This window comes from Erpetoichthys calabaricus, chromosome 11 (genome assembly GCF_900747795.2).
Source record: "Erpetoichthys calabaricus chromosome 11, fErpCal1.3, whole genome shotgun sequence".
Classification (NCBI taxonomy): domain Eukaryota; kingdom Metazoa; phylum Chordata; class Cladistia; order Polypteriformes; family Polypteridae; genus Erpetoichthys; species Erpetoichthys calabaricus.
This window is the reverse complement of record NC_041404.2, coordinates 117,638,559-117,650,897: the sequence shown is the minus strand read 5'-3', so window position 1 is coordinate 117,650,897 and position 12,339 is coordinate 117,638,559.

Below are 12,339 nucleotides of genomic sequence, written 5' to 3'. Positions count from 1 at the left end.
TTGATATGTTTCCTAAGAAATGACCAGGAATCGCATGGTATGTGATGTCAAGAGATTGACGCTTTAAAAGGCTGATGCTGACGACCTGTCTCTATGCGAGATTGCTGATAACTCCAAACACTTCAGCACTTTGAAATAAAATAGTCAGACCTCTTTGTTCTTCTTTTTAATAAATTTCAAGCAAGTGTTTTCAACGTTGATTTTTGGCTCACATTTAGAGTTTGCGGGCGGCACGGTGGCGCAGTGGTAGCGCTGCTGCCTCGCAGTTGGGAGACCCGGGTTCGCTTCCCGGGTCCACCCTGCGTGGAGTTTACATGTTCTCCCCGTGTCTGCGTGGGTTTCCTCCGGGCGCTCCGGTTTCCTCCCACAGTCCAAAGACATGCAGGTTAGGTGGATTGGTGATTCTAAATTGGCCCTAGTGTGTGCTTGGTGTGTGGGTGTGTTTGTATGTGTCCTGTGGTGGGTTGGCACCCTGCCCAGGATTGGTTCCCTGCCTTGTGCCCTGTGTTGGCTGGGACTGGCTCCAGCAGACCCCCGTGACCCTGTGTTCGGATTCAGCGGGTTGGAAAATGGATGGATGGATGGATTTAGAGTTTGCTGAAAGATGATCAAATTCCAGGTTTTGATCTAGGCTTCCTTAATGCCAACATCACTTGTCCTGATCCTTTTCAATACTCTGCTGCTAGTTTTCTTTTCCTGACAGTACACTTGTACAGTGTAGTGTGGCTGAGGTATAGGACTTTAAAGCTTGAAGACTGGTGGTTCAGTTACTGCCTATGCCTAAATGAGTGACCTTGAGCAAGATGTATAATCTGCCCAAAAATACCTGTGAACAGCTAGAGTGTGGACTGACTTGGTCAGTTTCTTTGAATAATGATGTAAGTAAGATAAAGAATAATGATAAGGTAGCTGTGGGATTTGTGCATTCCAGCGTGCCTTCATTTTTAATTAGGTCCATATTGTCAACATCATATGTGAGGATTGATATCTCATATACTCTTCTATCTTGCAAGTGACGGTGCCATGATGGGCTTTGACACTGCCATCCTGAATTCGACTAGTCAGGTTGGAAATGGAGGGTTCATGTGTGAGCTGAGGAGTAAAATGAAAATGACCCAATCAAGAATTTCTCATGAGTATGTAGAGATTGCTGTTGTCAGATACCAGAGTTTTACACTATTCACAGTGTGGACTCACTAACAGCAAGACAAAGACTGGGGTGTAGTGTTCAAGGTGAATGAATTGTCAATGGTAATTTGAGAGGCTAACTGCTTGCTATCATAGAAAAGCAAACACTCCAGGTGATTCAGGTCTCTCACACGCTACTTTATTAATTCTGTTAACTAGTGTAATTTACACTCTGAACGACAAAAAGCTGCAGCTTGCTAAGTCAAGTAACAGCTTGTTGTGCTCGTATGGTCTTTTATGTGCCCATATGTTGCATCTCCCTGGGAAAGTGTTATCAGACTGAAATTGAAATTGGCATGTCTGACACACAGAAGATGCTCCAGTATCTAAAACATGCAATGTGTGATAATGTAGGGGCCAAGGATGAACCAGGAATGATTTGTTGTCAACAAAAATATTTTTTATGTTAAACTCATAAGAAGTCCTTAGTCCAATATTATTTGGGACATCAATATTCCATGGGAAAGGCTTGGTAACACAGTGACAAGAACAACCAAGAGACATTCCTTATCTATGCCTGCATCTCTGCAAATGGAAAAATCTCTCTCTGTCTCTGGCCGAAGGGACAATTGCCCTGCTAGACCCCGCTAGTTATTTTTCTGGTAGCTTTTTCCCTCATAAATCAAACTGGTATAGTTCTTACCAAATCTGTCATTCCAAAGAACAAGCAATTATTTAAACTCTTCTTTAAGGTTAGGGGCTACCTTTTAAAATGTTTGGCAAGCTGACAGTTCTGCCTCCATTAATCTCTGGCTTCATATGCTGCTTGTTCTGTGTGTCCCATTACAAGACCTTTCCATTTAGTGTCCACTGCAATGTACAAGTGAAGAGGTGGGAGCCTGGCTTAGGGAGGTAAAATATTGATAATAATTAATTACATTTATATATTATTATTACATTTATATTTCTACTCAAAGTGCTTTACTTACTGTAAACAGAGGGGAACCACTTCAACCACCACCAGTGTGTAGCATTGTGGTATAGCAGGTCCGCGGTTCTAAATGAATGTCCAGTTTTTTAAATAAATAATTGCCGCACTTGCGGCTCAAGGAGGGGTGTGGTAGCGTGGCTGGAGCAGTTCCCAGGCGCAATACAGGTGTGGGCATTTCTGCACTGAAGTGCACAGGTGCAGGATTGTCTGTGACCGTAATTGATGCCAGGAGCTGCTTTTCGCCACACCTGTGCCACATCCCCATGATAAATAGGAGAAGCGCAATTGCGGAAGGTATGAAAAAAGAATGAAGGAAGAACAGAGGTTAGTGGAGAGCAGGCTCGCTAGATATTAGGCAGCTGAGAAGAGAGACCCTAGAATGAGTGTTTGACCAACACTCGGGGGCTGAAGCAAGTGGTCGCTACAGCTGATCGGTTTCTTGGAGTTGGAGTGACTGGCAGTATGGAGGACTTGCTGTGGAAGGCATCGGGAGTCGAGGAGGCTTGGGAGGTTGAACCTCAGCGTGAGCACCCTGGCTGTTGGGGAACCCAAGTCTCGGTCTAGAGGTCTGAGCTCTACGTAGCCAGGGGACGGAAGGCTACTGGACCAGTGTGCACCTGCAGGTAGGGCGACTCCCCTGTTGCAAAGCCCGATGGGAGAAGCAGGGGAGCGGCCAGGTAGAAGGAAGAAGGCACTGGGTTTTTAAAAGGAGACTGTTTCCAGCCAGTATTTTAACCTCATTTTTTTAAAATGGAATTATTTATTTGGGATTTTAACCTCCACTTGTCATTTTATGGATTATTTATTTATTGTAACACTTTGGAGAACTGCACTGTGAACACATGTTTTGGTTTTGTATTTAAGTATTTTTAATAAAAGCACTTACACCTTTTGCACCATCCCCTTGCTCAGTTTGATTTGTTCCCATCTGCCAGTTCATCCGGTTACATAACTGACAGTGTGGGGTTCAAGGGCTCACAAATCTGGAAGAGGGAGCATGGAGCAGGACCCACACTGTCACAAGCATCCATTTGTATGATGTGTCGACAGTCATTGTTGCACCAGTATGCTCACCACACATTAGCTGTGGAGGGTGGAGACATGTGAGAGGTACCCAGTTAGAAACAGGGAATGATTAAGGGGCCAGAATGAATGAGGCTGTGATGGACAATTTAGCCAGGACATCAGGATAAATCATACAATTTTCGAAAGATGTCTAGACTTTAATGACCACAGAGAGTTGGAACCTCAGTTTTACATCTCATCTGAAGGACAGCACCTTATTTACAGGACAGTGTCCCCATCATTGCACTGGGGCATTGGGGTCCACACTCAGACCACAGGGTAAGCGCCACCTGCTGGCCTCACCAACACCTCTTCTAGCAGCAACACAAGCTTCTCCTAGATGGTCGCCCATTCAAGTACTGGCCGGGCCCAAATATGCTTAGTTTCAGGTGGATGACCTGTTCTGAAGCACAGGTGGTATAAAGGAATGAAGGGTTATGAACAGGCCTCAGCTTCCTCCTTTCAAAAATAATCAAAATATGTTCAGTTCTTGTTGACCTCCAGCTCATCCTCTACATCTACAGTTAGGTCCATAAGTATTTGGGCAGTGACACAATGTTCATAATTTTGGCTCAAAGTGTCACCACAATAGATTTGAAATGATTAAATAATTATATTATTGAAGTGTAGGCTTTCAGCTTTAATTTAAAGATTTTAACAGATACTGTATATAGTCTTAGCCATTTAGGAATATATACTGGAGAAAGTAGGGTGAACTGAACCCTTTTATTGGCTAACGTAGAAAATATTACAAATGCAAGCTTTCACTCTACTTACTCCTATATCAATCTATGGCTAACACAGTACAACACTCTATCATTTAGGAATGGCAAACATTTTTATACACAGTCCCCCCATTTTCATGGGCTCAAAAATATTAGGACAATTGACTGACAAGCTGCTCTACAGCCAGGTGTGAAGAGGTCCCTCATTAGTTCATTAGCTATTAAGCAGGTAGAAAGTGTGGAGTTGATTCTTCTGAATTTGTATTTAGAAGCTGCCATTGTGAACTCTCAATATAAGGGACAAAGAGCTGTCCATGCAAGTAAAAACAGGCCATCATTAGAATGAGAAAACAAAAAAAAACCATCAAAGAGATAGCAGAAGAAGCAGGAGTGGTCAAATAAACCATCTGCTATATTGTTAAGGAAAATGAACACACTGGTGAGCTCAGCAACACCAGAGGGTCTGGACAACCATGGAAGACAACTGTGCTAGATGATTTCAGAATTATTTTGTTGGTGAAGAAAAACTAATTCATGACATTTAGCCAAGCCAAGAACACTCTCCGAGAGGTAGGCCTTTCATTGGCAAAGTCTACAATCAAGAGAGGACTTCACAAAATTAAATATAGAGAGTTTACCACAAGGTGCAAACTGCTGGTAAACCTCAACAGATTAGACTTTCCAGGAAAATATATAAAAAAGTCCAGTTTTGGAACAGTTACTTTGGACTATTGAAATTAAGATTAATATGTACCAGAATGATGGATAGAGAAGAATATGGAGATGAAAAGGAAAGGCTCATATCTGTAGCAGACCACTGTGTAACAGTGTTATGACATGGATATGTGTAACTGCTGATGGAAGTGGGTCACTGGTGTTTTTTGATGATTTGACTGCTGAAAAAAGTAGCAGGATGATTTCTAAGTGTTCAAGGCTATACTGTCTGCTCAAATTCAGATAAATGCTGCAAAACTGATAGGAAGATGCTTCATAGTACAGCTGGACAATGAGCTAAAACATACTGTGAAAGTAAACCAAGTGCTTTTCAATGCACAGTAGTGGAATATTCTTCAATCTCCAAGTCAATCAACCTCAACCTCAACCCAATAGGACATGCATTTCACTTGCTGAAGGAAAAACTGATGGCAGAAAGTCCAAAGAACAACCAGCACCTGAAGACAGCTGCAGTAAAGGCCTGGCAAAGCATCGGTGGGGTATAAAACAACAATTGGAGATGGCCATGGGTTCAGATGTCAGGCAGTTCTTGACTGGAAAGGATCTTCAACCAAGTATTGATGTTTTTGTTCATGGTTATGTTAGTTTGTCCAAATACTTTTGAGACACTGAAAATGAGGGGGCCATGCATAAAAATTGCCTTCTTTTCTAAATAGTTTATATAGTGTTTTTTTTAAATGCCTTAAATTAAAACTGCAATTCTACACTTTAATCACATCTTGATTGCTTCATTTCAAATCTTTTGTGGTGGGGCACAGACCCAGTATTATGAAAATTGTATCACTGTCCAAATACTTATGAACCTAACTGTGTATATCATCTATTGTAATAGAATGCACACGACAAAGTGAAAGATTTGGGGATCCACCCCATATACTCGAAAAAAGGTTGGTTAGGTAGGTCTTTACAGACGTGAGCTCAAAACAGAACTGAGAAAGAAAGGAAAAATGGCTGCCATATATAGCTGGTAAATGGGAAGTGATGTAATGGGATGATGGAATTCTGGAAATCTTGAGGGTGTGTGTGTCTTCCGGGATCTTGAGGGCCAGAAGTGGCTTTAGGATGAGGGTTCATCGGCTGGTCTACAGGGAAAGAGGAGAAAGAGTTAGAGAGCAGCACAAACCCCCTGGTCTGGTGATAACATACAGGTATTCGAGTCCAAGTGCACGTGTGTGAGACTATGTATCCACAAGACACTTCCAGGGCAACAAGCATTGACCTCAGATTCTGCAGTCTTCTACCTCATGAGCCTCTTGCTTAGATTCTTATAGGATGAACGCCTTGGGTGATATGTTTAAAATGATATTTGTGCATGTGTGTGTGTTGATTCCCACTGTGTGACTAAACTTTCTTCATTGAAGCAACGTGAAAAACAGATGTTAAACAGCATATTGCACAGCACAGCACAAACATAGCATCTAATATTCCAGAGGAAATCTCTGTCTTTCTATTCCTTATGAAACCTCATTAATTGTGTCCCTGTCATGGAATTTCCTGTAACTGATTTCCAGAGTCACAAGGAATTGTGTGTAAAGTAGCAACACATTCTTGCAGAGGAAGTCAGTCTATTGTCAGACTTACTCAAGCACATTGACCAGTCAACCAAACATTCATGACTTTGTGATGCAGGAGGAACTCAGAGATTGCAGCAGAAAAAAAACATTGACACATGCAGGAGGAGCAGTTTCCACATAGACGGAAAATTGGCAGTCTGTTTCCACGAGACAACAGCAATAACCACTGAAGCATTATCCCACTCACTAAATAATACTTGGTCATATTTTTATTGAACATGTTTGTGCAATATTCACTATTCTGTTGAAAATAGGCTGTGAACATTAAGGGCAATTCATGTTTAGAAGGGAAGCTGAGCTGAGAATCGAACCTGAGCCCTGAGAGCTGTGAGGCAGTATCACTAACAACTGTGCCCGTCTGATCTGAGCTCTGCTTCTATACTTTGATGACCTGAGAACTATTGTAGCGTCATTGACAGAATTTTCACAAATGGATGATCCATATCTGGAGAGCCTTTCAAGTAAATTATCTGCTAAGCATGCTTTCTTTCTGGTCAGCTCAGTCCATGGGTAAAGCTTGCAGTTAATTTTCTGCCAGAGGCATGGTTTCATATTTAATAGCTATATAGTAAATGTGGACTTGCATTCCTGTAGAAATATTTCCTAATTTACAGTGTGTGTCCCTGATAGCGTTTTCCGTTAGGCAGCCAAATCATATCCAACAAATTTCCTTTTGGCACCATTCATTTAACAGGGTGCAAAATTTTATAATAAAAAAATCAGACAAATAAATTGTGTTTGCTGCGTGACTGCCAAGAAGGCTCCAGTTCCACACATTTTTTCCCCACATTTCATAGACTATTTGATCAGGAGACAACCTCTATAGTCATTTGCCACCTCCTTGCTTTTATCTGCCACTTTAAGACTGTCTCGGGGCAATGACTGTCTAATCCATTCATTTGTACTCACGCTGACATACAAACAGCTCCTTTTGGCTTTCCTGTACATCTTTTAGTAAGGACAATATGAGAAAGGACTGAAAGTTGTATTTTCTCTGTGCAAGAACGATGAGGGGGGCCAATGCAGCTGCTTCAAAATGACCTCTTACCCTCTTATTTCTGATAATCTGAAAGTAGCTGACTAATTTCTCAATATGTGGCTGGCAATGGGAGAACTGGATAGTGTCAGTTCTTTAACCACAGAGACTAGAGAGATAAACTATCCAGGAAACAAAAAGTCCCAAAGAAAAAGGAAACATGAAATGCAGACCAGAGCAGTGAGAACAAAAATTGCACTGGCATTAAGGGTGTACGGTGACATGCCAGTGTAGGAGGAAGAGCATTGCCTGAGGGCACTAAGCCATATACTGCACTTATACTGTATTGTTCTAGAGGGCCTATGGAAGGGTAGGCATGTCAGGGATCTGAGCTTTCTGATATGGAAAGAAATAGGCCATGGGGACCTGGAATAAGGACAGAAGGCCACACTGGTTGAACTTAAACCATAATTTCTCTCTTTACAGGACAGGCAACAGTGGGGACGCTATGAAGACGTGGACACTTGAAAGGATAGTCAACTAAAAGAGCGCAGTGACACATGAGGCCACTAGAGGGTGCTTCATTTTAGTGACCCTTATTCAAAAGAAGGGCCACGCCTTAGTCCAAAGTATTTCTGGGGTGTGATTAGATTGCCTTATTATCGCTAACGCCTTCCCAGTCTGTATGAAACCTTGGAGTGGTGGTCAATGATCAGTTGTCCTTCAAGGACCGTACTGCTGCTGTCTCATGCTCTTGATTCACTCTGTACAGCATCTACAAGATCAAACCATACCTGACAGACTATGCGGTACAACTCCTGATCCAGGCTTTGGTCTTGTCACATCTCAACTATTGCAACTTTCTGTTGGCAGGAGAACTAGCATGTGTCACCAAAAATGTAGTGGCACATCTGGTTTTCAACAAGCCGAGGTGGGCATATTTCAGATCACTACTATATTGACTTCCTGTAGCAGCAAACATTAAATTAAAATCCTTGCTGCTTGCCTACAGAGTAGTGAATGGGTTAGACACTTGTAAGGTCTTATGCTCCTTCTCGACCACTCAAGTCTGCTGATGAACAGTGTCTGGTGATGACACCTCTGTGTGGCATTATGTATCAATCCAGACTCTTTTCATGTGTAGTTCCTAGCTGGTGGAACAAGCTGCCCATCTCCTCCTGAGCTGCTAACTCCCTCAGCATTTGAAGAATCTGTTGTTTGGTGGCTTCCTATCCAACTCATCTGTTAGATTTTGAACATAGGAAGTGTATCTCACTTGTATTTTGTTCCAAGCTCTTCACTTGTGGTAATCAATTTTGCAACCTTGTTTTGTAACACTTGCATCCAAACAATCCAGCAGACCGATGTTTATGATGACCTCTTCTGTAAGCCAATTTGGATAAAAGCATCCACTTTGTGACCAACGACTTTTAAATCTAGAGAAGGGGGTGACAAGGGGTAAGGGCTTAAATGGGGAGAAGCATTGAGGGAGAAACCGAGAGTGTGAAAGATAAAAAAAAAAAGATCTTTCCGGCAATCATAAAAGCTTTCTTGCAAGCATTGCTTTTAGAACAATTCTATTGTTACTTTCATATGACCAGTAGCATGTGTCACAGCATGTTGTGCTAACCTCCTGGCCTCAAGAAGACCAATGAAGTCAGTTCCTATCTAGCTCACATAATTGTTCATTTGACTGACAAACATTTTATTGAGCATTCTTGGTGTGCCCAACACTTTCATTTTTGTAAGAAGGCTTTTTTGCTGCTCTCTAGTGGCACAAATCTACTGTAATTTTTGGCATGCTGTTCTGCATTTTTTCCCACAAAGTGTATGAGCAATATACACAGTACATATGTATTGTAACCAGTAGGGGCATCCCTGAGCCTCCAAACATCAGACACAATGTCGCCCAACACAACTCCAGGTTCAAATAAAGGACTTTATTTATCCCCAACATGTTTCCAATCAAACACCTGCCAACATAAACACATGATATAACAACCTAGCAATTTCATCTCTCCTTCCTTCCTCCAAGTGATTGTCACTCTCTGCCTCCCAACTCTAACTTCTTTCAAGCTGAACCTTGCAATGCTACCGGCATCACAGCAATGGTCATCCGGAGCATTTTCAGGTTGTATGGAAACCAGGACAGTCCCCTCTTGCAGCATCCAAGGACCCCAACAGGGTTGCTCTTTTGCACTTTAACTCCCATGCAACCCTTCAGAAGTCTTAACTGGAGGAACACTGACACCTATCATGTGGAGGAAAGAACTGCCTCTGACATCCATGTTTGCCCAGTCCTTCCATTATTCTTCTATCCCGATTGGGATAAGGATCGCTAACCATCCTGGCTGGGTTGCAGCTCCTTCCACATTGTCCTTCCATTGTCCTTCCAAGGGGCTCAGTCCCTTTGTTCATGCATTTACAGTATGTACAGGGTGAGTCAAAAATATGTTAACATTAATGGTACTGCTATGTATATACTTACAGTTACAGTTACAGTTAACATAATTTTGGCTCCTCCTGTATATGTATACACAAACATATTTGTGTGTATAAGGAGAACTGAGGGCAACTAGCGGGCAATAACATTGTTCTGTGCAGCTTATACTTACTAACAGATCTGACATAGATATATTGAGTCAATCCATAAGAAATACAAGTGATGGGAATGGAAAATATTTAATCTATGAGGCATTTTGCCCTTCTAATGTGTGTAATTGTGTCAATGAAATCTTTGGTGACAAGAGGTGGAAATTCATTGTGCCTTCTGGCTTTTAATATAAATGCTGACCTGACCAGAGTGCCTAGTAATGGGTCCAGCAGTATGCTTTAGCTGGCAGATATCTGAGAGTTCCTGATGTTCCAAGTTCCCAAAACCTGTCTTCATTGCCAGGGGCTTGTCTGTCTAGGTCTTTCCATTCTATGCATGCCAATAAACTGGCATTGCATCCAACCCTCACCCTTCATCTTGCAGGTGGTGAGCCACAAGATTTCTGCGCTTCCAGGGCCTGGCCTGGTTATGTGGATTACCAAACCATGAGACACTCAACAATGAACACAACCCTTAGATCTGGCTCCAGGAGTGATTCCTATTATCCCTATCCTGGGCAGAGTACTTTGCTTTTTAATTTGTACTGTCGTGAAGGTCTTTATGAACTTGTCTTTGTCTCACCATTCAGCTGAAATCTTTTTGCCATGGGGGAGCATACCAGAAGCACAAAGCTCTAGATGACTTAGCTCCACCACATCAAGACTCCATAAACCCTGTGTCTTGTCACTAGTATTATTTGTGGTTTTCAAGGATTGGAAATCAAGGTGCAGCCTCCAGTTGGAGATGCTAGGGTTGGCATCATTGCTTTATGCAGATAATATTGTCCTGTTTGCCAATTCTGACTGTGAACTTCAGCATCCAATTGAGCAATTCACTGAACTTCATCACCTACAGGTCTGAGGTCATGGATTACTGTCTCTGGGTGAGGGGGGAACTACTACTCTTTGTGGAAGAGTTCAAGTACAGTATCTTAGGACCCTGTTCACGAGTGATGGAAAAAAGGGCATGAAATCGACAAGCAGATTGGAGTGACAGCAGCTCTTCTACAAGCACTCTACCAGCCCATTGTAGTGAAACAGGAGTTGAATCTAAAGACAAAACATTCAGTTTACCAGTTTATCTACATCACTGTCATCACCAGTGGTCATGAACTGGGGTAATGGCTGAAAGAATGACATTGCGAGTACAAATAGCAGAAATGAGGTTTCTTCGCAGGGTTGCTGAGCTGACATTCCTTGATAGGATGAGAAGTTCAGCAATTTAGTATAGCTTTAGAGTAGAGTCACTGATCCTGTGCATCAAGAAGAGCCAGCTAAAGTGTTCAAGCATGTTCTAAGAATGCCCCCTCAGGCACCTCTCCATAGAGCAGACTTCCCACTGGTTGGAGAACCTGTGGTTGACCCAAGACATGCTGAAGGGGTTTTGTCTTTAGACTGTGTCACACACGTGTGTTTAGGAGACAGCTAAAGGGCTTAAATACAGGTAGTTCCATGCCAGACCAAGGGGTGGCGGAGTGCACTAATTCTCCCTCTCGATCTTTTGCAGACCATTTTGGGAAATCCCACCCGGCTCTGGGGCAGCTACTGACGTCACTTCTGGTTCCGGTCGGGATGACATCACTTCCGCTACTGGCCTTTAAAGCTGCCATCTTGCTACCTGGAGATCAGTTCTGTTTTGGACTCGGTTGAATGAACATGTTGATGTTTTTCGATACTTTTTGCAGCCGTAATCGATTAAATGGGTGGCTGCCCCAAACCTTCTCGATGTCTTTTGGTCGTTTTTCTGACAGTGGCGTAGTCGGCAGGATGGAGGAATCCCTGAAGAGAACGGGACCGGACCTGAATCATGTCCAGGTGGGAGAGTACCTGGGCCGAGCTTTCGGGTGGAGAGTGCGTCTCGGGTTTCGGAAAGAACCGGTGCAGACTCCGCTCCCTTTGTCTAGCTCTGGGTCACCTAAATTGAATAGGGAGAGTGTTGTTGGGACACACAGACGTGGGCTGGTCTCTATGGGGGATACGATGGGGACTTATTATGCTCTCTCAGAGCAGAGAGCTGTCCGTCCCACCGGGGCTAATGTCCCAGAGGAAGATGGACGTTCCCCAGACCAGCAGGTGAAGAAAATAAAAACCTGGAGGTTTAACCCTGAACGGCCTACCGAAGAACAGCTCGATGTTCTCTGGGAAGAGGTGGCAGGCTGGTTAAGGCCCGCTGAATGTACCACCTTTCAACTAGTGAAAAAAGTGGCCTGTTTTTTATTTATAAATAGCCTGCCAGAGCATTTCACCCAGCCGGTCTGGGGAGAATTTGCAAACGTAAACGAGCTCATTGAGCTCATAGAAACATCTAGGGCATCCTCACAATTTGAGAGGGCTGAACGGTCCTTAAATAGAAGCCGTAGAGATTACGTCCCTCTTACACTGCCCTCTCGACATAAACCGGAGTTTGCATCGGAGTCACCAATCCCGCGGGCGCGGTCCTCGCTCGGAGGTGAGGCGGAATGTAAGTGGAGAGAGAGGGATGGGTTGTGTGCACTTTCAAACCCCCTGGCTTTGGCTCATAATGGTGAGGTCATAGTAAATGGCTACAAGGTA